The 27,953-nt window shown below is 49.7% G+C and overlaps 1 protein-coding gene across 6 annotated transcripts in view; it reads left to right on the forward strand.

Moving 5' to 3' along the window:
• Positions 1 to 27,953, forward strand: part of ST3GAL1 (ST3 beta-galactoside alpha-2,3-sialyltransferase 1) — a 106,718-nt gene that overhangs the window by 42,345 nt on the left and 36,420 nt on the right. Inside the window, exons 3-4 of one of the 6 annotated variants that reach the window (XM_017499964.2) lie at positions 24,200 to 24,392; positions 25,892 to 25,946. The exons of 1 other annotated variant lie outside the window; for it this stretch is intronic. The gene's annotated coding sequence lies outside the window, so the exon portion shown is untranslated. Of the gene's footprint in view, positions 1 to 24,199; positions 24,393 to 25,663; positions 25,858 to 25,891; positions 25,947 to 27,953 lie in introns of those variants that run through there. 4 more of the 6 variants (XM_037728401.1, XM_037728399.1, XM_017499937.2 and 1 more) reach the window with 4 other exon arrangements.

The raw sequence follows: 27,953 nt of genomic DNA on the forward strand, positions 1-27,953 counted from the left end.
AAAAAAAAAAAAAAAAAAAAGACACTGCCTCCTTATCTTCCGAGTGCCTGCTGTGGGTGAGGTCCTCAGCGTGATGCTCATGTGGAAGCATTCTGAATAGGACAAGACCCACCATGTGGGTCTTTATTAATTCAGTTAATAAATGCCAGTGTAACCTACAAGGGCTGGGCAGGTTCAGAGAGCTGGGGACACTTCCATAAACTAACAAGAAAAAGTTCCTTGTGAAACCTGTAGTTCAGGCGGGGAGACTTCTGCTAAATAACAAAGTTCACAAATGAGAGATTCCATGATGTGTAGGAGGACAGGTGCTAGAAAAGAGGGGGCTGGGGACTGGGGAGCGCTGGCAGCAGAGGGCTCAGGTTAGCCACACTGAGAAGAGAAAGATGAGCAGAGACTTGAGGAAGGCAAGAATTTTGTCCACATGGGTGTCTGGGGTCAGCTCTCGAGTGGAGGTCAGAGCTATGCCTGGTGAGTCAGGAACTGAGAACCTGGGAGTCTGGGCGGTGCATGAGGGGCTAGTGGATTAGTGAGATGGGAAGGGGGCAGCCAGACTAGAGGGGGTCTTGTTGACCTTTGGTGACATGGCAATCCTCCAAAGTGACACTGCGCCTTCCCCCGGACTGCCTGTTGCTGACTTCCTAGGCTTCTTTGCCTAGGTGGCTCTTCTAAGTCACCCACGTGGCTCTTCTAGGCCACCCCAGAGCCCACCATGGGGCCTGGGGCCCCTCCTTTAGGTCCCCTGATATTCCATGTCCAGCTCTCACCTGGCATCCTCACCTCCAGTGGGAGTTCATCTCTCTGCCTGTCTGCCTCCCCTATTAGCTGGGCCTTTTGATTTTCCATCTCACCATATGGGACAGCCAGCAGGTCCTGAGTTTTATGACCTTTGCTCAGCAGCAGCACCTCTGACCTCTAAGTTCCGAAGGCCCATCTCTCTCCTTCATCAGAACTGCCAAATTCTCTCGCCCAATTTCTGCCTGGCATTTGCCTGACACATTCCTCCACTAGATGCCAAATTCCACAAGGCGAGGACCAAGTCAGCCTCCATCTGCATCACCTTGAGCACTGTGGCAAGAGGGCTAGAAAGCGTGTCCCATCAGTAGGAGGACCCATCACCACAGGGGCTGACCCTCAAGCCAGGTGTGCCTGGCCCTGCCCAGCTCTCTGCCAGTCTCCTTTGTATGCTCCGCTCGGTCACCGCTGGTTCGCTTCGTCTCACCTGTGCTGCATTTCTGTACTAGCTTATTAGTTGCAAAGCCCCCATGTGTCTTAGCACAGGCCGGTTCCTCTACCAGAAATGCCAGTTTTCTATTTCTTCATCTAGCAAGTGCATTTACTGGCCCTTACTAACTCATTGGAAGGACCATCTCCATTGGGAAGCTGATGCCCTGTCTTGTGACACATTCTCATCTGGTCACGTTGGACTGAGGATACTAGGCCCTGGGGTGGAAAGGGCAAAGGCGGTCCTGCCCATGGGGCTCTAATCGCCTAATCCAGGGGCAGCAAATGTAAATGTTTTCTCTGCAAAGGGCCAGGCAGTAAATATTTTAGGTTTTGTGGGCCAAATCATCTCTCTTATGACTGTTGAATTTTGCTGTTGTAGCATAAAGCAGCCACAAACAAAACATAAACGAATGAATGCATTTGCGTTTCATAAAACTTCATTTACAAAAACAGGCGGGAAGGCCAGATTTGGCTCATGGGCTGTCATTCACTGACCCCTGGTCTTGACTCAGTGTCGGCTCATATAGCTCAATGTACTTACTAATTGCTAATTACCAGTGTTCCCATCACTGGACAGAGATGCTTCCAGGGACAGACTGTCCCGCAGTCAGCATTGTGCCCTCAAAGCCTAGCACAGCGCCTGACACAGAGTGGGCTCCCAGGATGTGTGAACAAATCAATAGGCAAGTGAATGGCACTTCTGTGGGTACTGAGCCTAGCAATCCAGGCTCAGCCCTGCTCCTTCCCTGTAGCCACAAAATGCTGGCAAGCGGCTTGATGTGGTCTCCGGGGGCCCTGGGAGTGAAACTAAATAGGGTCCTCCAAGTGCACCATTTCTGGGTAATTTTAATGAGCTCTTGACAAGGTTGGACTCAGTCCCCTAGGGTGGCCAGCGCCCAAATGGATTGACTTCAGGAAGCTATGATGTGAGCTGGGACAGGTGGAGACTTTGAGATATGGGACATCCCATCAAACAAGCCGTTCCTTCTGTCCTCGAGATCTTCTCTGGCTCTGCGAGGCCCATGGTCTGAGTCTGGCGTACAGTTCTCCAGTGTCTAGGACGAGCCAAGTGCTATTCTAAGGGTTGCACACACATGATCTCATTTAGTCATCATGACAACCCAGGTGGTGGATATTACTGTTATCCTCATTTTACACAGGGTAAACTGAGTCACAGATATGCCACTTGCCTGAGGTCGAACCGTAGCTTCTGGCAAAGTTGGGATTTGAACCTGGCAATCTGATGTCAGGGTCCTGGCTCATAACCATCATTCTAAGCTCACATGCAGCGTAAAGGATTCAGAGCCGCAGGGACCAAGAGTGGACACTTCCCTCCCCACCACCCCGACCCCTTTTCTCCCGACGCCGACACTGTTGCACGGAGAACTAAAGTAACTTGCCCAAGACCATGTGGCATTAGTAGAGGCAGGATTTGAAGCTGGGAGATTCAATTTCCAGTTCAATGCTTTCTCCTCAAGCCCAAGCCCCTCTTTTGGCTTGGCACCTACAGGCAAACAGAGGCAAAGCCTCTCCCCTCTTTCTCTCTGCCTCCCCTCCCCTCTGAGTAGAACCTCTCAGCTTATCCTTTGTTAAGGAGCAGCCCCTTCACAAAGAAGTGACAGTATAAACTTGCACAAACTTAACCTTAGTTACCATGGATGGGTGCCCTGGGCCTGGAATCAGCCCAATCAGGGATCACGTGGGCTTGGGCAAGTCTACTCCCCTCTCTGACCCTCTGTTTTCTCATCTGGTGCCTCAGGGTACAAGGCCTGACTTGGCTGAGTTGTTCTGAGAGCTGAGTTCAGTGACGTCTCAGTGTCTGCCTATCACAGAGCCACTGGCCTTCAGCAAATGTGGTTTCCTGCCCTGCTTCCTCATCTCTCCCCACAGCTCCCTCGCCCACTCCGCCCCAGGAACAACAGTGCACCCCACCCACTGTACTCAGCTGGAAAACTTCATCCAGTGACCTCCCTTCTAAGCAACCACTCTGACGTCACCTTGTGCAACATTCTAGGTCCATCCAGGAAGCCACGCCAGGCTATTTCCACCCCAGGCACTGTGGCAGCTCACTTTTTTCTTCTTGCCCTGTAATTGCAGTGTTTTACAGTGGTTTCTCTGTTGCCTGAAAGTCCCAGAATTTCCTTTGTTTCTCTCTGACACATAATTGTATCTCAGGAACCCACAAGCCATTAGGTCCCTGACCCTCAGTGGATGCCTTTTGCTGTGGAGACAGACGTCTAGATCAAAAGAAAGCTGCTGGCTGGTTGGAGCCAACTATTTGATTAGAAAAAACCTTTCATGAGGCCGGTATATGGATTCTGTGGCTCTGGATGGTTGGAGAGACTTAGGAGTCTTTATGAACTTTTCAACCTCTCCTCTTTTTGATGTAGAAGTCTCCGCAGAAGCCCAGGTCTCAGACCCTGGCTGCGGATTGAGTGTGGTAGAATGACAGAAGAGAGTGGGGCCTCTTGTGTCCAGGAGACACAGGGATGGGTAGAGTTGTCATGTTTGCAGGGGTGGGCATCCTTAACTCCTGAGCTTGCCTGAATGCGGGCTGCCTGGAGCCTGACCCAACTTTCCTAATTCATGGCTACCTTTGTGAGCTGAAAGAATTGTCAGTGATGGCTGCAATGGCCTGCCTGGAGCAGTTGCTGTGGGAATGCCAGCTGCAGCAGGGGAGGCATAGCTAGGGCTGCATGCTCCACAGAGTTGGCAGAGGCCAGGAACAGGTGGAAGCCCCACCTTCTACCAAGTTGACAGGGCAAGAGCCCTGAGCCCCTGGGCATAGCTGCCCCTGGGCAGGAGTCCTGAGCCCCTGGGCATAGCTCTGGAGCCAGACATCCCTGTACTCTTGGGGGCCCAGGAAGTCCCCCTGTCATGCAGGCTTTTAAGTGCCTGCATCTGCTCCCTGGCCTCTCCCTACTCCAAGTGCTCACTCTGATTTTGGAACAAAGTTGAAGCTGAGCCCAGGTGCTGTTGCAAGCCAGCTGGGTGTGCATGCGCTCTGGGTGGGGCGGACACGCCAAACCCCTGCCGCCTCAGCCCCCTCCAGACTTTGGGCACAGGAGGGAAGCCAAGAGGAGACTGAGGGCAGCTCAGTGTGGGCCTGCAGGTGTTCATCAGCACACACACAACCTGGGTTCTGTGGATGGCATGTTGATGGTGGCAGGAGGAAGACAGTTTCCTGGGTGGAAAGAGGAAGGTCCCAGGTGAAACACCACCTTCAAGCCAGGGATGACCTAAAGCCTATGGCCAGGCTGCCAGTTCTGGGTAAAGTCTGTGTCCTAGAGTAAGAACTTATGGTGCTTATCTGAGCCCAGTCATGGTCACCCATGGACCAATGAGCATGCACTTCCCCCCTTCTGAGCCCATAAAATCCCAGGACTCTGTCTGACACACAGATGTCAGGACTACCAGCTGTGGGAAGGAACTACCCACTCTGGATCTTCTCAGATGTTTGGGATGACCTGACTGCAGAAAGGAGCTACCTACTATGTGTCTCCTGGTGAGAGCTAGACATTCATTGGGACAACCTGCTTGTAGAAAGGAGCTACTCACTGCAGGTCAACTGAAAGCTATTCTGTCACTCAATGAGGCTGCTCTCCACCTCGCTCACCCTCCAGCCTACATGTACCTCATTCTTCCTGGACATGGGACAATAACTCGGGACCCGTCGAATGGTGGAACTGAAAGGGCTGTAACACATACAGGGCTGAAACACGCCCTCCTTCCCCCCCTCATCACATTGCAGGTGAGGAGAAGGAGAGAAGAGCTGAGGCCCTTTGGGGAGTCCAGACCTAGTGGCTCCTCAAGCCAGGACTATGACACCCTCTCTGGGGCTCTGCAGTTTCTGGTGTCTCCAAGTTTTCAGGTGCCACCATATTTCCCTAGAACCTTTCTAGATGTGTTACTTAGGAATGTGGCAGCTGTCTTGCTTCCTCATCCAGACGTGGGTCCAGACACAGGTGCCTGCCGCAGAAGCTGTGTGTGGTGCATCTGGTCCAGCCAGAGCCTCACATGGTGCTGGCGCCTTTGCCAGTACCTGGAGCTGCCCGTCCCACCACAACAACCAGCATGCCTGGCTATAAGCAGTGGCCAGACCCTGCACTCACTCACCCACACATCCCTTGCTGCTCTGCACCTGGCTTGCCCTTAGCAGGTGTTGGATCTAGGCTAGTAGTGGAAACTGAGTACAACCTACTGGGTCAAATGTGTGTAATGAGCCCAGCAGGCATGAGCAATACTCAGGCAGAAGGCACTGCTGGCCACAGACATTTCTGGGTGGCAAAGTGACAGCCCAAGGATCCTGTGACATCAGGATCTGCTCACCTGCAAAATGCTGGTCTCACCTGGAGTTGTAGTGTTGCCCGGTGGTCAAGAGCTCTGTCTTTGGGGACCAATGCCTGGGTTTGTGTCCTGGTTCTACCATCTTCTAGCTGGGAGACTTGGACAAGTTCTTAACCTCTTTGTGTTTTACATTTTCATCTGGAAAACTGGAATAATAATAGCTCATTCAGTCTTCATTAAAAGCTTAATAGGTAGGTTTTTAAATTATTGTTCCAGGCTTTGCGTGAGCTGAGAGGGCCAGCCAGAGTCAATGTATAGGAGCAATTGAGCAGAGAGAGTGTATTGGTCAGTTATTGCTGTGTAACAAAACCGTGAAATGGCATAAGAGCATTCATTTAGATTTCATGGGTCTGTGGGTCACATGTGGTGGTTCTGGCTTAGTATTTGAGTTGAGTTGGCCCTGACTGGAGGGTCATAGGCTGCCTGAAGTATGTTTTTCTCATAATGGAGGTCAGAAGCTCCCCAAAGGACAGGTATGCAAAGCTCTTACAATTGTGGATCCAAACTGGCATCATGGCACTTCTTCCCACATTCCATTGGCTAAAGCATGTCACAACAGCCAGAGAGTGAAAAAATACACTTCCACTTCTGAGAGACAAGGAACAGGGCTAGAGTCCCCTAGCCTCTTCTCCTGTGGCTCCCATACCCAGCCTTCTGCCAGTCCGCTTGTACTCATTCTCCAGCAAGCAGCTCAGCAGACATTTCTCAAGTGGTCATAAATCTGGTACCTGGGGATGGTGCTGACCTCCTGCAGGCCTCCAAGGAGGTCCTGAGAGTCCCATGAGAGTTTACTTTGCTTTGTGACAGAGCAGGACAAGTGACCATTCCACCTGCAATGAGGCCCTTCTAAATGCTCTGCAGGAACTCCTGATGCATCCTTGCAGTGCCCCTTTGAAGTAGCTGCCAGTTTAAGCATCACCATCTTCGCTTTACAGAGGAAATAAAGGCACGGAGAGGTTGAGTGACTTGCCTGAGGGTGATCAGCAAAGAGTGGGCAGAGCCAGATTGAGGCTCAGGTGGCATGGCTATGGAGCCCCTGTACTGCTTCTGAGGGTGGAGAAAGCAACAGCTGCACACCTCTGTGATTTCCGCTAGGACAGAGACATGCATGGGGGTGTGGTAGTGTCTGTTTGTGAATGGGGACCTGGACCCTCCAGTCCATGTGTTCTGTGGTGTTTTGGAGACTCCGCAACCCCCACAGAAGAGTTAGGACCCACTTCCCCTGCTCCCAGAAGCCATGCAGTTCCCCTCTCAGCAGGGCAGAAGGGAGAGGCCCCTTGCTGGGGCAGGTGGGAGCAACAGAGCACAGCCCCATCTGTTTGAAATTAGAAGTGAATTGAGCACAGTTGTCCAGAAACTCCATGAAGTTTAGAAACCCTGTGCCGAATGTCTCCCCCAGCAAAGCTGTCTCTCCCTGAGAGATTTTATCCCTGTTTCTTCCTCCCAGTGCTCATTTGCCCAGTACCTTCTCTGTCCTGGGCTCTGGGGACAGAGACCATGAGACTGGCCCCTTCCCTTGCCTGGCGAGGGTGGTGGGGGCACACCAGGAGACCAGAGAGGGATTGTGCTCCAGAGAGGACAGTGGTGACAAAATGACAGTATCCAGTGTGTCCATTTGGTGTGTACTTGTGGGGTGCCACATGCTTAACACTTTGCCCCTTAGCCTAGCGTTATGTTTGTCTTCAGTTTTTGGATGAAACCCAGGCTCCCAGGGGTTAACTAGTGAGACCCTGCGGCCATTGGGAGACTCTACTGGATGTGAACATAGGCTTTTCTGTGCCAGCACCGCAACCCCCTGGACCAGCTGGGGTACAGGGTAAGGTACTTTGAGAGTCAGATCAGAAGACTTGAGGTCCCACTTGCTGCTTTGCCCCACACAGGCTGTGTGGCCTCAGGCAAGTCAGTTGACCTCTCTGAGCCTCAGACCTTCAGCTATGACTTGGAATTGCAACACATTCCCAGAGGGCTAGAAGTGAAACCACACTGCCTGTGAAGGGGCTTTGAAGTAAAGCAGGGAACATTCTGTGCCTCAGGAGCCTCAGCATCTAGGGGCAATGTCCTGAGCCCTCATTCCAGGGAAAGCATTTGTAACTTTTTTTTAGATTTTTAAAAAATGTGGCTGGGTCTGCGTTTTTCTATATCCTCTGACCTTCCCTTCCTGCTAGTTTTCTATATCGTTTCCTATTTTTTCTCTGCTTTGGGCATATGCTTCTAGAAATAAATTTTAAAATCATAGATATCTCTCCCATTCTATACAGCTCTTGGGAGTGTTCAGGCCAAAGACTTCTGGGAGATTTCCCACCCAGAGTTGGGGTTGCTGGAGAAGACAGTAAAGGCACCACCATTTTTTTTTTTTTTTTGAGTTGAAGTCTTGCTCTGTTGCCCAAGCTGAAGTGCAATGGCGCCATCTCAGCTCAGTGCAACCTCCACCTCCCGGGTTCCAGTAATTACAATGTATCTTCCTCAGCCTTCTGAGTAGCTGGGATTACAGGCGCTTGCCACCGTGCCCAGCTAACTTTTGTATTTTTAGTAGAATGGGGTTTCACCCTCTTGGACAGACTGGTCTTGAACTCCTGACCTTGTGATCCACCTGCCTCGGCCTCCCAAAGTACCGGGATTTCAGGTGTGAGCCACTGTGCCCAGCTAGCACCACCTTTTTTAAGGGTTGTTTGTTTGTTTGGAAGTTTAATTTTAGAATAAAAAAGTAGCCCATGACCAGTGAAACAAATCCTGAAAACAGAGAAAAGTACAAAGGCCAAAACAAAAACAGCAAAACCACAGAAACCACCTCTCCCAGAAAGTACCTTTCTTAGTAGTTTATAGTGTTTTATTTCACAGTATTTTGGTTCCTCTAGGTTAAAATATACTAAAATTGGAATTATGATTCTGAAATTCTTTGTGTATTCTTTTTCCAATTTAACAGTGTAGCAGATATTCCTCCATGTTATTTAAAATTCTTCTTGAGCATTATTGATGATTGAGAAATTTCTGTCCCGTAACAGATATTTGAACATATCATGATTATTTAATGATTTCCTTAACGTGGAGCATGCAGGAGAAGCTCTCTAACATTTTGCTATTAAAAATAACATGATAGGCCAGGCACAGTGGCTTATACCTGTAATCCCAGCACTTTGGAAAACTGAGGTGAGGGGATCACCTGAGGTCAAGAGTTTGAGACCAGCATGGCCAACATGGCAAAACCTCGTCCCTACTAACAATACAAAAATTAGCTGGATGCGGTGATGCAAACTTGTAATCCCAGCTTCTTAGGAGGCTGAGGCATGAGAGTTGCTTGAAACTTGGAGGCGGAGGTTGCAGTGAGCTGCGATTGTGCCATTGTACTCCAGCCTGGGTGGCACAGTGAGACTTTGTCCAAAAAAAAAAAAACATAAAAAAGAACATGATAAACATCTTTGAGCACAGAACTGCACATCTGCACATTGAGCCATTTCCTGGACTAGATTCCTAAAAGGGGAATTACATATAAGGTAGAAGCAGAGAGCACTTTTTGAGGCTTTTGATGCCTCCAGCGAGTGTCCTTTTGTTCTAGACTGGAGGCTGTGATGGGGTGGGCTGTCAGGGACCCTGCTTCCCTTCAGGGGGCTCGTGTTTCTGCTGAACAGGAATCCAAACCCATGAACTCCCGATTCAGAAAAGGTCCTAGGTGGGCCCATACCCAACATCTTTTCTTGGTGACCTGTAGGATGCGATAGGAGTCCCGATGATCTAAATTGTTTCACTTGAAACTGGGACAAATAGGAGCATTTTGAAGGCAGAAGTGTCAAGACGCAGAAACATCTGTGGTGCCAGTAGAGGGGACTGCCTCCAGCAAGATGGAATTCACCGTGGAATATACATCAAGCAGCGTGTGGGCAGGTGCTGTGTACACCACGCCCCGCTGCGCGCTGCCCTGGCTCCAGCCCCTCCTCTGTGCTCTTCCCTATAGGCTGACCCCTACTCATTTCTTCACATAGTCTCTGTCTCCTCTAGAATTTCAGCTCCCTTTATCTGTTTGTTCCCTGCTGTAGGCTTAGCACCCCCCCCAAAACGTTACCTGGCTCATTGCAGCTGCTCAGTAACATGCGCGGGCTGAAAGAATGATGAGTGGGGAAGATTGTAAAGCCCTGCTCAGAGGTCCCAAATATGATGCTTGGAAGTAACTCTACTTGCCCGCATTCCTTTACTGGGTTCATTTTGTTTTGCTTTTGAGACACAGTCTCACTCTTTCACCCAGGCTGGAGTGCAGTGGTGTGATCTCAGCTCCCTGCAGCCTCTGCCTCCCAGGTTCAAGCAATTCTCATGCCTCAGCCTCCCGAGTAGCTGGGATTACAGGCAAGTGCCACTGTGTCCCGCTAATTTTTGTATTTATTTATTTTTAGTATAGGTGGGGTTTCGCTATGTTGGTCAGGCTGGTTTCGAACTCCTGACCTCAAGTGATCCACCCACCTCGGCCTCTCAAAGTGCTGATGTTACAGGCGTGCGCTCCTGAGCCTGGCCTCCTTCACTGAGTTCTTAATGTGCGCCTGGCCTGTATCTCTCGGACACCTCCCAGGTAATTCTGTTATGGAAAGGTGACTGCTGTCATCCCATTTACTTCCTGACTCCTGCCAGCTTGACATTATAATAGAACATTTCCCTTGTGCTATTTTAAATTCTTTGTGAAACATAATTTTTCTTCCTTTAACATACATAAGAGCATTCTAGAATTTGCTCGATAGCTTGCACAGCTCTAGTATTTGCCCAGGAATGGGACTGCTGGGGCCTAGGGTGTGCCTGTGTGTAACCTGCCGCTGTACGGCCAGGGGCACCTAGTGTGGCTGATGAGTCCACACTGTCACTGGCAGGGCACGAGGCCCCACGTCTGCACATGCCTGCCAACACCTGGCATCACAGTGCCTTCTTGGCATCACAGTGCCTTCTAATTTTTGCCAGGCTAATAGGTGCCAAGGATGTCTCATTCTGTTTTCATTTGCATTTCTGATTTCTAATGAGGCCCTAGACCTCCATGCCTGCCCTGCCTGCCCTCAGCCAGGCCCCTCCGTCCTCCCTTTCCCCACCCCACCCTGACCTCCGCGTCTCTTCTGTTTACCCTTCAGAATTTAACATAGACAGACATTTACACCTCCGAGAGGCTCTAATCTCAGGCCTCCCCTCTTCCTTCCATGGGCTGCCCTTGTAGAATAGCAGGCTGAGGTCATGGTTACAAATTCTCCTCCAGAGCCTTGCACTGCTGGGATCAGAGTCTGCTCCAGCACTTACAGGCTGTGTGGCCTTAACCAAGGGCCTTAACCTCTCTGAGCCTCAGCTTCTTACTTGCAAGCTGCAGATTTAAAATAGCACTTTCTGGAAGACTTTTCTTGAGAATTAGGTGGGATAATTTATTCAAAGTGTTTGGTGCATCGTACGGCCGAGCAAATGGTAGCTTTCCGGTTTTAGAGTTCTTGCAGTCCTTCCTTGTCACTTTTTACCTGACCAGCCTGCAAGCCTAGAAGACCCCTGGATGGGGCTGTGCCTGCTGCATCTTTGTATTCCCAGCAGTGCTGAGCAAACCTGAAGTCACTGACCAATTGGCATGTGTCAGTCTCACTGGAGGAGATTCAAGCGTCAAATGAGGGGTTGGTACAGATGCCCTTTTAAAAGCCTTTTCCAACCCTGAAATTTTCTGATTAAGAAATTACCAAGGAAAAAGTTCTCCTTGCACGGTCCTTTCTAAGGTTCCTAAGTGGGGCCTTTATTACACGTAGCAGGTAATTACAGGAGGCTGCAGCCACGGCAGAGCGCTTCACACGGCTGGTGGCTGATTGGTGCATTTTGGAGGCTGCCATCTTTGTCCTGACTGGGGGATTGGAATCCTGGCAGAGGCAGGGCCTCTCCCTTAGCAGGGCAGTGGAAGGCAGCCCTATAGGACCCAGCCTCAAGCTGGTCAGTCCTCCACTGACTACTCTAGGAGATGGCAGGCAGCGTCTGGTGGCATGTGAATATCAGACAAGTCATGGGCAGTAGGAGCAGAGGAAACTGTTGGAGCACTTAGCCCAGGAGTCAGTCTCATATATCCCCAGGGGCCATGTGGGTAACACAAATGGGTTGAAACATCTGGGCAGGACAGTAGAGAGCAGTGGGGTCTGCAGTGAGTTGTAAAACTGACGAGGTGCCAGGCAAAGGAGAAGGCTGCCGCTCAGCCCCTGTATGGCCAGGGGTGCCTAGTGTGGCTGACGACGTGAGCCCAGGGTCCCTGGATCTTCCCCTGCCTTTTCTAAAGGTAGTCAGAACTCTAGATTTTTAGGTAAGACTTTCTGATGATTGTAGCTAATTCGAAGTTTTGTCTTACTCTCTAGTGCAGACAAAAAAAAAAAAAAAATGTGGGCAACTGTTTTCATATCTCTGATTTAGCCCAATATTTGACAGGTTGGGAAACTGAGGATCGGCAGTTAAGGACTTTCCAGAAGTCCCCAGGGAGTTAGTGACTGCCATAAAGTGCACAAGTCTGGGCTGGGCACGGTGGCTCAGGCCTGTAATCCCAGCACTTTGGGAGGCCAAAGTGGGCAGATCACTTGAGGTCAGGAGTTTAAGACCAGCCTGGCCAACATGGTGAAACCCCATCTTTACTAAAAATGCAAAATTAGCCTAGTGGGTTGGCACACACCTGTAGTCCCAGCTATTCAGGAGGCTGTGGCAAGAGAATCGCTTGAACCCTGGAGGTGGAGGTTGCAGTGAGCCGAGATTGCACCACTGCAGTCTGGGCAACAGAGCGAGGCTCCATCTCAAAAAAAAAAAAAAAAAAAAAAAAAAAGGGCACAAGTCTGAGTGTGTTGCCCACCAGCTTGGTGAGCTCTTCCCCAGCACCTTTATTCAAGGCAGGAACTAAAGCTTAGGGGAGTAAAGGGACTTGCCCAAGGTCACACAGCTTGAAACAGCAGCATCCAGAGAAGGGCTGGGGCTGCTGGCCCTCATCCATGGGACTGTCCAGCCACTGTGTTACTGAAAATGTCCCCATCATGGTTTCAGTAAAGCCCTAACCAGGAACTTGGCACAGGGCAAATTCTGACCTGCCAACCAGAAGGAAAACAGCTCTCATGCCAGTGGGCAGGAAGCTGCCAAGGCGCTATTTCTGCCCAGGGAAAGTGGTTTGTATGTTTGCTGAACTAACACGTTCACCCTGAAGGTGCAAAGATCAACTCTGTCTCTTTCTGAAGGGTCCCTCCAGCTGGACGCCTGGAGTCTGATTTAAGGATGGTACTCTTGCCCTTGACCTGGTGTTCTTAGAGAGCCTGCCTGTAAAATCTCACCATCAGTGAGGGATGTTGATTCTTCTTTGTGATCAGCCACTTGACTTAGGAAATGAACCTGGGCTTACAGTTATGAGGGCTGTAAGCGGTCCCAGCTTGCAGGATTTTAGCTGTGACATTGGGCTGGCCACTTTTATAATTACTTCCCTGCCAGCCTCACAGAGCTACTGTGAGACTCTGGTTGAATGGATGGATCTAAATTGCCAAGAAAAGAGCTAGAGAAATGTAAACCGGTTTGGGCCTTATATTCTTCCTCCCTGAGGACGACATTTGAGCTGGAACAGGAATGACAGGAGGGAGCTAGAAAATTCAGCAGGTGCAAAGGCCCTGGGGCAGAAATGAGCTTGGAGATTCAAGAACGGATGGGAGTGTATTAGTCCGTTCTTGCGATGCTGTAAAGGATTGCCTGAGTCTGAGTAATTTATAAATAAACGAGGTTTATTAGGCTCACAGTTTTGCAGGCTGTACAAAAAGCATGGCACTGGCATCTGCTTTTTGTGAGGACCTTAGGAGGCTTCAAGTTGTGGCAGAAGAAGGGGAGCTGGCATGCCCCTTGGAGTGAGAGGGAGCAAGAGAGAGGGGAGAGTGCTTATGATAAATATTGGTCATCTTATACCTTCGAGGCATAGCAGAGAGGAGCAATAGCCTGTTACCCCCATTAAAGACATAAGGCCCAGCACGGTGGCTCATGCCTAGAATCCTGGCGCTTTGGGAGGCTGAGGCGGGTGGATCACCTGGGGTCAGGGGTTCAAGACCAGCCTGGTGGGCTTAGTAGAAACCCCGTTTCTACTAAAGTACAGAAGTTAGCTGGGTATTGTGGTGGGCACCTGTAGTCCCAGCTGCTTGGGAGGCTGAGGCAGGAGAATCGCTTGAACCTGAGAGGCGGGAGGCAGAGGTTGCAGTTAGCCGAGATTGCACCACTGCACTCCAGCCTGGGCAGCAGAGCAAGACACTGCCTTAAAAAAAAAAAAAAGACATAATAAAAGCTAAGGTAATATTTATATAAATAGAGGATATTTGGTAATCATGCTTTATCATAATCAAATGAGTTGAAATCATTTGTTTTGGTTTAAACTAATTACCGGTTCAATTCATTCTAACTCCATTTGGGCTCACTCATAGGCTAGACCTGGGATTAAAATGATAATTAGTATGAGAGCTGTGCTAATTGCTAATTTTAGGTTGCTTGTCTAGAAAACTCATGGCAAGGGTAATAGCAGGAAGGTTTCTAGGTCGAAGAGGAGAAATGTAATAGCTACTAGGAAAAACTTGATGGAAAAGGGCCAAAACCACATTTGGAGGGGCTCTTTTAAGCGTGAGAACCCTCGAGAACTAGTAGAATGAGAACTCACTCATTGCCCCAAGGACAGCACCAAGCCATTCATGAGGGATTTGCTCCCATGACCCAGACGCCTCCCATAGGGCCCCGCCTCCAACACTGGGGATCACATTTTAAGGTGAGATTTGGAGGGGACAGAGATCCAAATGATATCCGGAGCTGACATGACTGAAACAGAATAAGGGAGAAGGCAGAAGCACAAAGCAGAGAGGGCCCCAGATCCTGCCAGGAGCAGGGCATGGACCCAGGAGGCTGCCTGGGGCATGGCATGGGAGGACGCTGTCCTGCAAGATGGCAGAGAGGACCTCGTCCCTAGAGGCAGGCCTTTCTACTAAGCCTGGGACCATGACAGGAGAGCAGAGAGGTCCAGAAAATGAAGAAGCTGGCAGAGGGTGGGGGAGTTGGATCACCCCAAAGACAGCAAGAAAGGCGGCACAGGTCATCTGGGCTGTGGCATATGAGTAGGGTTTGTCTGGGCAGAGAGAGGGAGGTAGACTCTCCAGAGGGCTTGGCATCAGCCGGGGTGTGGGGGGAGCTATATGGAATGTACAGTGTTGCTTCCCTCCCACCTTGGAAGCTGTGGGTGCCCCACAGGATGGAACTGAAAACCTAGAACCCTGGACGGGAAAGGCCAGGGACCCAGGAGACTCGAGGGTCTCAGCAGGCAGACCCATGCCATGTCTGGATTCCGGCCTTCCCCACCTAGTGCCCCGGGATGGCAGGATACCCCCTTCCATGTAGCCTTGCTTATTTGCTTGGAAGTCAAGCCGCAGGATGGAATCTCATTGCCTGAGAATGCAGGAGTACCAGGAGCTTCTAGGGAGCCCTTGCTTCCATCATGGGAGGGCAGCCTGTGCATTTGCCATCCCACAAAGAGCATGCGGTGGAGTAGAGGTGTTCCCCAGGAAAGGACTGGTGGCTGTGAGATGGGAGCACAGGATCCCATGGGAGCCCGGCAACCTTAGCCCGCCCTTACCCTCGTGATTCCTGCCTGTTCCATTCTCTTCCACGGCATGGAAGGAGCTCCTGCCCCAGGTTCCTTGCTGAAGATAGGACGGAGAGTAAATAGCTGTGACATTGGTCCACTCAGAGCTCCTGTAGGGATCCTAGAACTAGAACGAACAGTACCCACTACCTGTGGCCAGGGAGCTTCCTGTACTGGGTGGGAAATGGTCCTGTGAAGAATGAACGAGGGGTGGGGCATTGGTGTTAATCTTAGATCCCCATGAGTAAGAAGGGACCTATCTTTGTCATCTGTGTTGCTTTGATTATTAGTGAAGTAGAATTGCTCTTCGTAGCCTATTGGTCGTGTGCATTCCTTCAATATTGATTTGCCTTTTATCTACTATTTAAAAAATTTGTGTTGTGTGCGTTTGTGATCATTTTGCGAGAGATCTTTGTGTTTATTACAGATATCAGCCAGGTGCCCGACATGGGCTGAATAGATGCTTCCTGGTTTGCCATTAATTTTGCACTGTCATTCAGGGCATTTAATCTCTTAGCACAGGGGTCAAAAACTTTTTCTTTCTTTTTTTTTCTGAGACGGAGTCTTGCTGTATTGCCCAGGCTGGAGTACAGTGGCGTGATCTCAGCTCACTGCAACTTCTGCCTCCCAGGTTCAAGAAATCTTCTGCCTTTGCCCTTCCAAGCAGCTGGGATTATACAGGTGTTAGCCACCATGCCTGGCTATTTTTTTTTTTTTAATAGAGACAGGGTTCCACCATGTTGACCAGGCTGGTCTTGAACTCCTGACCTTGTGATCCACCCACCTCAACCCCACAAAGTGCTCGGATTATAGGCATGAGACACCGCACATGGCCAAAAACTTTTTCTAGAAGGAATCAGATGGTAAATATTTTAGTCTTTGAGAGCCATGCTGTCTCGCTTCCATCTACCTGACCGTGCCATCACAGCACGAGAGCAGCCGTGGACACTGTGTACACAGACGTTCACATTTCTGATGGGTTCAGTCTTTTCTTCTATATAAATATGGGGGGGCCTTCCCACTCCAAAATTAAATAAAAGAAAAACAAAAAACTAGAGAAAAGGAAAAGTACTCAAAAGCGGTGTACGTGTAAGTCCCCGGCACTGATGAGCAGTGACGGAAGATGCGCTGTCATCAGCTTGGATCTCGGTAGGTCTTTAGTCCCCAGGAGAAGAGGCGAGAGTGGGCACTGCTGTAGGCAGGGGCAGAGTCACAAGTCAAGGCAGAGGCATCCAGGCCTGGGGGAAACTCTTCAAGGGGCTGGAGTTGGGCGTGGCATTCCAGAGGGGCCTACCCTCGTCCTGTGCCTCTCCTCTAATCTTTATTCTCTGCACTTTGATGACTGTGTTCTCAGAGGACACTGGGCCCACTGTGTCTTGAGAGACGTGTTCAGCCAACCACCTGATCTTTGTCAGTCCCAGTATGACCCCAAGTGACGACACCCCCCCCAAATTCCTTCCATGGAAGCATCAGGCCTCTTCCTCCCCTCCCCTGCGATCTGGACCCTGCCATGGACTGGATTGTCAGGTCCGATTTTAAGGAATCATATGGGAATTTTACACTTAGCTCCTTTACCCTTTTCTTTGAATGCTGTTTCAAAGATGTTCTTAAACCCACTGCTGCATTTAAGATACAATTTTCCTATCCTATAACTTTTAATGATAAACTCAAAAGCCCAACTGGTTTTGCAAAGGGTTTTCTGAGTGTGAGAGGGTCAGATGGGCATTCTCTCTGAGTGTGAGAGGGTCAGATGGGAGTTCTCCCCATCCCTCCTCACCTTCAGCTTGTTCTCATGACATACTGGAGAAACAGGCTTGGGCCTGGACCAACCTTGTGCAGACTCACAGACGCACAGCTGGCCATGGGACCTGGGACAGGCCCTTCGCCTTTCAATGGCCTCCATTGATGATGGTATGTGTGATGGTTAATATTGAGTGTCAACTCGATTGGACTGAAGTATACAAAGTATTGTTCCTGGGTATGTCTTTGAGGGTGTTACCAAAGGAGATTCGCCTTTGAGTCAGTGGAGTGGGAGAGGCAGACCCATCCTCAATCTGAGTGGGCACCATCTGAGCGGCTGCCAGCGAGGCTAGGATAAAGCAGGCAGAAGAACATGGAAGGACTAGACTGGTTTAGTCTTCCAGCCTCCATCTTTCTCCCATGCTGGATGCTTCCTGCCCTCGAACATTGGACTCCAAGTTCTTCAGCTTTTGGACTCTTAGGCCTACGCCAGGGGCTCTCAGGCCTTTGGCCACATACTGAAGGCTGTGCTGTCAGCTCCTGTTCTTTTGAGGTTTTGGGTCTAGGACTGATCCACCCCTGGTTTCTTTGCTCCTCAACTTGCAGATGGCCTATCATGGGACTTTACATTGTGACGATGTGAGTCAATTTTCCTTAATAAACTCCCCTTTAAATATGCACCTATCCTGTTAGTCCTGTTCCTCTAGAGAACCCTAACACAGTATGTGACTCAAAAGGTCTGTAGTGAAGCTGGAGTGAGGCAACTTAGGTAGTGTGTGTTGATGTGACATGTTGGCGTCACTCCAGAGCCTGGTGACCTAGGTTTGGGTTACTGACTTTGCTGCCTACTAGCTGTGTAACCTGGAACAAATGACTTCACCTCTTTGTGCTTGCATAAATATGGGGTGATGTTAAGGCACCTAATAATAGATTGTTTGGAAGAATGGCTTCATCCATATTAAGTGTCTAAAAGAGTGCACATCTAAATAGTTAGGAAGTGTTAGCTACTGTGGGCCAAGTGCCAGTCACATAGTAGGTGTTCAATAAACACAGCCACCCTTCTGTTATTAGATGTGCTGGAACAATTCCATTATACTAGTCTGCTACTTTTGCAAGGACTGCAGATTTAATACCTATCTGCCTCCCAGTAAGCACTGTTAATTAAAGCCCCCAAGCCCAGATAACCTTGCTTTTCTGTCCTTAGCAAGCTTTGCCTTGATAAGAATTTTCAAAATGTGTTTGTTGATCTTTTAAAACCCCCGAGATGAGTATTTACTGCCAAAATGTGCAAATGTATCACAAGGATTTAATTTGGGCACTAGATAATGCTGGAGATTTAAAGAAGGAAAGTGACGAGGTTTTCGTTTCTTTGCCCTCTATCTGCTATGGCTACGAGCACTTCTGTTTATCATTTAAAATCCTATTTGAAAAGGTCACTGGTTATTTGCATGAATCATACAGTGTGAGGACTTAGAAAAAAAGGGCCAAAGACTGGCTGCCGCAGATGCCTGCTTCATTCCCTGTCCTCCCCCGAGATGGAGTTTGCGCTGAGTCTCTGCTGTTCTCAGCTTGTGGTGACTGCCACGGGGTAGAGGAAGACCACTGGATCCGGGCACCTGATGCTGTCAGTAATTATGAGAAGACCAGATACTGCTCAGAGTATGCATGGAGCTTGTAAGTCCACTTGCAACTGGGCTGGTGCAACTGAGAAGTAATGCTTTAAATTTTATTCCATTTTAATTAATTAGCTAATTGTTTTAATTAATTAGCTAACTTAGTGGCACTAATTAGTTAATGAGTGCAACTGAAGAACTGCATTTTAAACTGAAAATTTCAATCCATTCCTATGTTTTGCATTCCCATTTTACAAAAGAGAAGACGGAGGGTCCAAATGCTTTAGCACTGGTTCAGAATTGCCTGGCGCGGACCCAGTGGACCTGCTCTCTTTCTCTGAAAGCTCACTCTGCCTGAGTTCCTCTATAACGATGTGAGCGGTATTCTCTGAGCCTCCGGTAGCCCGCGTTTCGCGTGATGTGAGGTGAAGGGGTGATGGCCTATTTACTGGCCTCGTATCTCACAGGTGCCTGCACACTGTGCCCAGAGAAGCACTTTGGGAAGCTGAGCTGGTGTTCAAAAGGCCACTCATTGGCTTATCCCTGAGGATTTATCTTCAGGTGTTGAAACTCTTTTTCGAAAGGCCTGACCTGGGAAGTCCACTGAGGACAGGTGTGTGGTGCGGTTTCCTAGGGACAGAGGCAAACCAGGAGAATTTTCTAGAGAGAAGTGTGAAGAGCCATTCTTCAGTGCAATTTTTTTTAAGATGGAGTTTCATTCTTGTTGCCCAGGCTGGAGTGCCATGGAGCAATCTCAGCTCACTGCAGCCTCTGCCTCCTGGGTTCAAGCGATTCTCCTGCCTCAGCCTCCCAAGTAGCTGGGATTACAGGTGCATGCCACCAAGCCTGGCTCATTTTTTGTATTTTTAGGAGAGACAGTGTTTCACCATGTTGGCCAGGCTGGTCTCAAACTCCAGACAGCAGGTGATTCACCCGCCTCGGCCTCCCAAAGTGCTGGGATTACAGGCATGAGCCACTTCGCCTGGCCAGAACTTTCCCAGTGATGGAAATGTTTGATATCTGTACCATCCAGTTCAGTAGCGGCTCACTGCATGAGGCTACTAAGCGCTTGAAATTTGGCTCGTGCAATTGAGGAACTGTGCTTTAAATTTCATTCAATTTTAGTTAATTAGCTAATTATTTTACTGAATAGCTAATTTAGTTAGTAGCACTAATTAGTTAATTAATGAGTGCATCTGAGGAACTGCATTTTAAAATTTGATTTTAATTGGAAACAGTCACATGAGGCTAGTAACTGCAAATAACTGTGACAAGCCTGAGATGTCTCACTACTTGCAAGCTGACAAATTAGCCTGCTGACAGATGCTGGCAGAAGACAGGAGCTTCCTGGATCAGAGACAAGGGACTTCATTACTCAGCACAGCAGGCAGCCAGCTTGAGTTTCATACTTGCATCATTTCTGCTTGCCTCCAAGTCCCATGGGATTTTGTGCAAAAGCATTTACCATTATCTGCACTGTTTTGTATGATGCACAAGGTTTCAGAGAAAGGGACTATATATTTCACTCAGCATTGTATCTCCTGTATCCCAAAGAGGACCTGGCATATTCTAGGGACCCAACGAGTCCTTACTAAATGACCAATGGCTCTGGTTTCTCACAAAAGCCAAGAGTCTGGACCCACTGGTTGTTGAGGATCCTCTCTGCTCTTGACGAAGGTCTCTGAACTTCAGCGAGTGCCCTACTTCTGAGGTCGTCTCTTCCTTACAGTCACTGGGCAGACCAGCCTCACTCAAGGATCTCAGTTCCCTCCCCACAGAGCCTGAGGCTGGGATTCCATGCATGTGGATTGCAGAGGAAGTGTTTCAGGGAAAGGGTTGGGGAAACACAGGGCTAAGCCAGGGAGCTGCTGAGCAGGGTTGTGCTCCCAGCTAGAGTCAACCTTCAGCCTAATCCCATAGCCAACCCAGAATACAAATGGCATCATGATGCTGTGCCAAAAACCTAAAAGTTCGACCTTGACCCAGGGACATTTGGGAGCCTCAGAAGATTCTAGGCAGCAGAAAGGAAAGAAGAATCCAAGAATTCCACATAAGAAACGTGTTCTGGACTCTGGAGTCCAGGGAGTTTGGTGTTTGAATCAGACTCCAGGTGACAGTAGGGAAGAGAAATGAGTGTGCTTCCATTGCTGTTGGGGAAAGAAAATTTTCAACTCTAGTACTTATCATCAGCAGGGGAAATCAAAGGAAAAGGCAAAGGAGGCCAGCCCTGTGTAACCCCACGTCCCTCCCTCATTGTCTGTGGACTGCCTGGGGTGTGGGGGGTGAGAGGGTGGGTACCTCCCAGTGGAGGCAGCTCCTGTGTAGCCAGAGGCAGTTCTCTGGAACAAGGGACTGTTGTGAGCTGCCAGCAGCCAATAGTCACAGCAGCCCAAGGGTGTCGTCCCAGCCAGAAGAGGCCGCTGGGCAGAGTGCCAGCAGCATCTACTCTGTAGGGACCCAACACCTTCCAGGTAGCCTGATCCCAGCGAAGAAAACAAAAACCTGAAACCTGTCTTTCCAGGCGAAGTGGCTCCGAGGGTCACCGGGCGCAATTTGCTACCTAAGGAAAGTCCAGCGGTTCGTGATTACCATCCCCTGCCCCTCCACACTGCTCAGGTTTCCTGCTCATCCTCTGGGCCAGCCTGGAGAAGAAAGAAGCAATGGGTCTTCTTTTCTTCATGTCCCTAGAGTGTGCCAGGAACTCTTCAAGAAACTCAGCCTATATTATCTCATCTAACTTTCCTGGCAACCCCTAGGGATGGGCCTCATGATGCCCGTGCCTGCTAGGTGGAAGCTGTGGCTGGCAGAGGTGAAATACCTTCCCAGGGCCACACAGCTACGAATGGCAGTGCCAGGACTCAAAGCCAACCCTCCTGGGCCGAAGCCTATGCTCTTCCCTGCCATCTCCATGAGCAGGGGTGCGGGAGAAGAGGCATCACGAGACTGTGTCTTTCTGGTCTTTCTCTTTCTCCAAGAAGCCCCATAAAGCACTGCAGGACTTCAGGGAGCAAAGAGGGAAGTCAAGGAACCGTTTTCTGTAGCGTCCCCTGCTGATGAGTAGTGGAGTTGAAGATATGCGTCTTTCCCCAACAGCATGGAGGCACACCCATTTCTCTTCCCTACTGTCACCTGGAGTCTGATTGAAACACCAAACTCCCTGGACTCCAGAGTCCAGAACAGCTTCTTATGTGGAATTCTTGGATTCCTGCCTTTCCTTCCTGCTGCCTGTAATCTTCTGAGGCTCCCAAATGTCTCTGGGTCAAGGCCCAACTCGTACACCTGGGTTTTAAGCTCCCTCTGCAGTTCACCAAGTTTTTTTCAACCAATCCTGTCTCTAAAGCTTGCCCACCACATCTCCCACTGCAATACAAAGCAGATCTGCCGTTTATTTGCTCAATACCTAAAAATATCAGCTCTTATTTTGGGAGCTCTTGCCACATGCCCAAGCTGGGCGGGTCACTTTGTATGTGTTGTCTTGTGTGAGCCTCACAAGGACCCCATCAGGTCAGTCCTGTTGTTCTCATCTTACAGATGAAAAACTGGAACTCGGTGAGGTACAATAACCTAGGAGGAGTAGAACAAGGATTAATGCAAGTCAGTCTCGCCCACACCCTGTGCTCTCTCCTTCTCAGTCAGTGATCTCCAATAGAACTTTCCCAGTGATGAAATGCTCTGTGTCATTACTGTCTAGGTCAGTAGCCACTGGCCACATGAGACTGTTAAGCAGTTGATGTAGCTGGTGCACCTGAGGACTGTGTGCTTGCCTTCTTTCAACTGCCTCGGGATTCACCGGGGGACTCAAACATCCATTTCCTGATCACCTCATTTATGCCAGGAATTGGGAGAGGTTACCAAAGGAGAAAGAAAGCCAATGAGGCACTATCATTGCAGGGGATGCCCAGTCATGATAATGTGGGGCCCATGATTGGTGTTGTCTTGTGTGAGCCTCACAAGGACCCCATCAGGTCAGTCCTGTTCTCATCTTACAGATGAAAAACTGGAACTCAGTGAGGTACACCGAAAAAATTTCTTTTCAATTTTAATTAATTCGGTTGATTTAATTAGTAATGCTCATTAATTAATGAGTGCAACTGAGGACTTGTATTTTAAATTTAAAATATGTTTAATTAGAAATAGTGGCCGAGTACAGTGGCTCATGCCTGTAATCCCAGCACTTTGGGAGGCTAAGGCAGGCAGATCACGAGGTCAGGAGTTCGAGACTAGCCTGGCCAACATGGTGAAATGCCATCTCCACTAAAAATACAAAAAATTAGCTGGGCATGGTGGCATGCACATGTAATCCCAGCTACTTGGGAGACTGGGACAGGAGAATCGCTTGAACCCAGGAAGCAGAGGTTGTAGTGAGCTGAGATCGTACCACTGTACTCCAGCCGGGGCGACGGAACGAGACTTCATCTTAAAAAAAAAAAAAAATAGTTGTAGTCATTTGGCCTTCAGGAAGGTGCTTCCCCACACTAGGCCTCAGCTTCCTCATCCACAAAATGGGGATGATATTACAGCCTTGCATTCATTTGCTAAAGCTACCATAACAAAATATCATAAACTCAGTGGCTTAAACAACTGAATTTTATTTTCTCACAGATCTGGTTGCTAGAAGCCCAAGATTAAGGTGTCATCAGGGTTGGTTTCTGATGAGGGCTGTCTTTCTGGCTTGCAAACGGCTGCTTTCTCATTTGTCTTCATGTGGCTTTCTTCTGTGCATATGTAGATAGTGCCTTCTGGTCTCTCTCTCTCTCTCTCTCTCTCTCTCTCTCTCTCTCTCGTGTAAGAATGGAGTAACTTTTCAAATTTCTTGTCACCCAGACTGGAGTGCAATGGTGTGATCTCTGCTCACTGCAACCTCTGCCTCCCAGGTTTAAGCAATTCTCCTGCATCAGCCTCCTGAGTAGCTGGGATTACAGTTGCCCACCACCACACCTGGCTCATTTTTGTATTTTTAGCAGAGATGGGTTTCACCATGTTGGCCAGGCTGGTGTTCAAACTCCTGACTTCAATTGATCCGCCCACCTCAGCCTTCCAAAGTGCTGGATTACAGGCATAAGCCACCTCGCCCGGCCAGAGAGATTATTTCTTTTACAGAAACATTCTTATAGACTCCAAACTGATGGTACTTCTCCAAACCCCCTCCCACAGCTACTGTTCCCACCCCAAGAGAGCACCTGATGACCCTGCCGGATAGGGCTGGGCTGGACAGGCGTAGGAGAACTTCCTCTCACTGCCTGTCTCTGGGGCAGTTTCTGGGTCATGCCTAGGGGCCTGAGTGTTTTCCTGCTCTTGAGTAGCCACCCACGGACACGGAACCACTCAGCCTTGGGGCGACCTCTTGGGATTCCATGGCAACACTGAGAAACCCCATGTGGATTTTTCCATCTGCACTCATGTTACCTTTCCCACATCTGGCCTTGATTAGGAAGATTGATGTCTGAGGCCGTTTGTTTAGCACAGAGCTCTGTTAGCTGGGGAGGGACAGATTAAAGGCCGTGGGGACAGCCAAGCCTGTGCAAGCCCCCTCACCTGGTGTGTCTCAGCCCAGCAGCATCGGGAAGGAGAGTACCAGGTGTTAGTTCTTGGCGTCCTCCCAGCTCACTGCTAATTCATGATTCGTATGCTGACTAATTCAGTGCATTTTTTACCCCCTCAGTCTGAACTTCCTCATGAGGGAAACAGGAACAAGGATACCTTTTAGGAGAAGTGCAGCATCTGGCCTGGAGGAGAAGGAGATGATGATGCTGATGATCGCTCAGCCCCTAGGGGATCACTGATGACACGCCAGCCATGCTTTAAGCACTTTATATAGTCATTGAGCCTCTTAATCTTCTCGGCAACCCCAGGAGGTGGGCACCATTCTTCTTTTTCTTTACAGATGAGGAAACTGAGGCACAGTGAGGTGAAGTGACTCCTGGCAGGATGCACAGCCAGTGAATGACGGAGCTGGGCATTGGACCCAGGCTGTCTTGCTCCGTAGCCCTGGTCCGCATCACTGGCCTTGGCCCAGCTGACATTAGTTATGCCAAGCTGTGTCTCCTCTCCACAACCTTCCCTGCAGCGCTGGGGAGAAAGGACCCACACAGCAGGCGTTGCTTGTTCTGAAAAGTTCTTTACTTTTAATTAAACAAAAAATGCCTCTTTCGAGTTGTTAACGTGGAGAATCAGAGGCAGGGCAGCCCCACGCCGGGCACCTCCTCCCTCCTTCAGCCCCCATGAGCCTCCCGGTGATATTAATGTCCGAGGGCCTCGGAGTCATTGGTTATTGATGGGGCATGGGTGCACCGCGGGGAGAGGGTGAGAAAGAGGCCCAGGTGGTCTTGATGGCTCAGAATCTTCTTTTTATCCCTGTGCCTGGTGGGAAAGTGCATTACAGGTGACAGGAGTAAAAGCAGCTGTGACCAAGCTGCTGCCAGCCATGGGTGGGGCGTGATGATTTGTTATTGCCCTCTGCTGAGCACCTTCCTCTCATTCAGGATTTAGGAAGACTATGACAACAAGGGCAACACCACTGCTCTGATCTTGAGTCTTAGATTCATGTCTCTCTGCTCCTTCACAAAATGCCTAGCTGTCTGTTTCCTGCCAGTGAGAAGAATATGCCAGACTCCAAACTACCTCCGGCCCTGCCCAATGAGATCTGTGACCTGTCCCCCGACCTGTTGTGGGTGCACACACTTCCTTCGGGATGGGGGTGGGGTAAGAACAGGCTTTGACCTGCAGACCTGGGTTCCAGTCCCCATTCTGCCCTTGCTCTCCTTGGGACACTGAGCTGCTCGACCTCCAAGCTTGGGTTTCCTCCTGTGTGTGATGGCGAGGCTGGAGCCACTCCAAGGGACTGGCTAAGGCTAAATAATACATGTGAAAGGCCTTAACCCAGTGCTGGGCACGCAGCAGGTCCAGAGAAAGGGTGTGCCATCCTCTCATTTTCTGTCTACCCCACCCACCCTCATCCTTCAGGGTTTAGGCAAGAGCTCCTGGACCTGACCTGTGACTCATTCCTCCCCTATTCCGGTGTTTTGCATGTTGGTTGAAACTCTTTGGGGCAGGCTCTCCAAATTTAGCATTTTACAACAGGAAGTGGCCTTAGAGATCATGCAGTTCAGAGCTTTCTGTTTGCAGTTTGGGACAGGAAGTTTCTGCACTTAGGTCCCCTGGCTCCCATCCAGCGCTCCTTAGGTGACTGTCTTCTCTTCGCACACTGAGAGGCTTGAAAGTGCTCAGAGGCTTCACGTGAGCACTTAACATTCACTGTGTATATCTGAGCCAATAGGGGACAGAAACTGTCTAAAGGATTCCCCAGGCCCTCTCCCCATGGTAAGTTTCCTGAGTATTTTCTTCTGTTTTTCAGATGAAGAGGCTGAAGCTCAGAGAGGTTAAGAGACTCCACTGAGGTCAAACATCCGGTAAGTGGCAGAGCTGGGATTCGAACTCAGCTCTCTTTGACTCCAGAACCTATGTTCTAAATTGCCTTGCTTTCTTTGCCTTAAAAAGAGGAGAACTGCAACTTTGTTTTCTGTTTTGATGGTGCTCACACGGATTCCTGAATTGAAGGGAGAGGGCCCCTGGGTCCAAGAATTCAGAAGGGCGGTAGCATTTGAGAAAAACAGCCCCATCCCCAGTGGGTGCTGTGGCTGGGACAAACCCGGAGCTTCATTCAGCACACCTGGGTTCAGGATCGAGTCCACCACCGCCGGCAGGGGCCTGGGTCCATTCTCCCAGAAAGGTTGCCCTGTGGCTCCACGATCTCTAAGAACCAGACCCCTGGGAGCCCACAGTGGGGCCGGATGCATCCTCGTGAGCTGTGTGCCCCACATCCTGCCTCAGCCACAGAGGAGCTGGCAGGCAGGATGCAACCTCACTCAGCACTGCTCCGGGTGGTTGTATAGTTACACGGTGTGGTTTTGTAGTATTTTTGGTGTTGTTGTTTTTGCAAAAGCCAAAGGAAGTCTGTGGGCTGAGTTCTACCTTCCCTTCTTTGAAGACAGTTGATCTGCTTGGTCAGGTGCAAGCAGAGCTCAGCTAGGAAAAAAAACAAACCTACAAACATGAGGTCGACAGATCAGAGGGCACCTGCACTAGCTATGGCCCTGTCTGTTCATGGGCAGGGCTCATTGGAAGTTCTGTTATAATCATCCCATTTTCCAGATGAGGACACTGAGCCCAGAAACAACCACACCCGCACCTCTCGGGAGGCACACATCAGAATGAATCTTTGCTCCCTGAGTGCTGAGCGCTTTGCGGTTTCACAGTGCGCTCTGCCTGCTGTCCCCAGATGCTCGCTGAGGGCCTACCACTCCTCCGAGCAGGGAGACAGCAGTCAGGGAGTCAGATGAACCGCCTGCCTCCTGGTGGGAAAGTCAGAGAGACACATTCATTCCACGGTCGCGCACTAGTTCCCGATGAAGGCTGTGAAGGCAAATGCCGCAGAATAAGTGGCGGAGACAGTGATGCTATTTTAGGGTGACTAGTGAAGGCTTCTCCAAGGAGGGCATTTGGACAGAACCATGAATGCAGTGAGTGAGAAAGGCATATGGATTCTGGGGTCGGAACAGTTTTTGTAGAGGGAACAGCAGGTACAAAGGCCCTGAGGCAGGGAGTGTGCCTGGTGTACCATTATGCTCTTTGAGTTTGATTGTCTGGGTGTTTGCCACCCTCCACCTCCACCACCATCATAGTGCCTGCTCCCTTCTAGTACCCCTTTCTTAGTCAACTCCAAGTGTCCGCAAGAGTGTGGCAGTGGGGTGAGGGTTGTGTAGCAAGAAAGATGAGATTTGCATGGGGCAGAAGAAAGGTGTATCTCTAATAGGAAACTACCTGTCTTAATCCTTAATCCTCTTCACGCAATTTCTGTCTTTGGTGGAGTTTGCAGTGGTTTCATCTTCTTGCTCTGTATGTATTCTCAAAATGCCTTCTTTAACTAGGACTGTGAGTTCTCAGCACACTGCAGTCCCGTCTTGTCAGGCCCGTCTTTCCAAGCAGAGCAGGGGCCCGGATTCAAAAACCAGAGAAATAGGAGAAGAAATCGTTTTTGGAAACTACACTGCTGACCTTGGGCTGAGCTCAGGGAGGGAGGTGCAGCAGGCGGAGTCTGGGGGCCAGGCGAGGGTGCACAGGCTAACAGACCTCTGTCTTGGCGCAGCCATTAGGCTCAGGCCCCTGTCTGTGGATCCAGGTCCTCTACTTCATCACAGGGTGGTAGTGGTTGCCAGCTAAGTCCCTAGGGGAGCAGCTCATAGGGGTGGGCGTGCTGAAAGAGATGTGCTGAGGAGTTAGGGACCACAGGTTCTCTGTGACTCTGTTTTCTGTTTTGATTTTACTCACACATATTTGTAAGTTATAAAAAGAACTCGGAAAAGGGGTGGTATTTGGGAAAAACAGCCCCATCCCCCATGGGTGCCTGGCCTGGACGA

This window comes from Cebus imitator, unplaced genomic scaffold (assembly GCF_001604975.1).
Source record: "Cebus imitator isolate Cc_AM_T3 unplaced genomic scaffold, Cebus_imitator-1.0 Scaffold13, whole genome shotgun sequence".
Lineage (NCBI taxonomy): Eukaryota > Metazoa > Chordata > Mammalia > Primates > Cebidae > Cebus > Cebus imitator.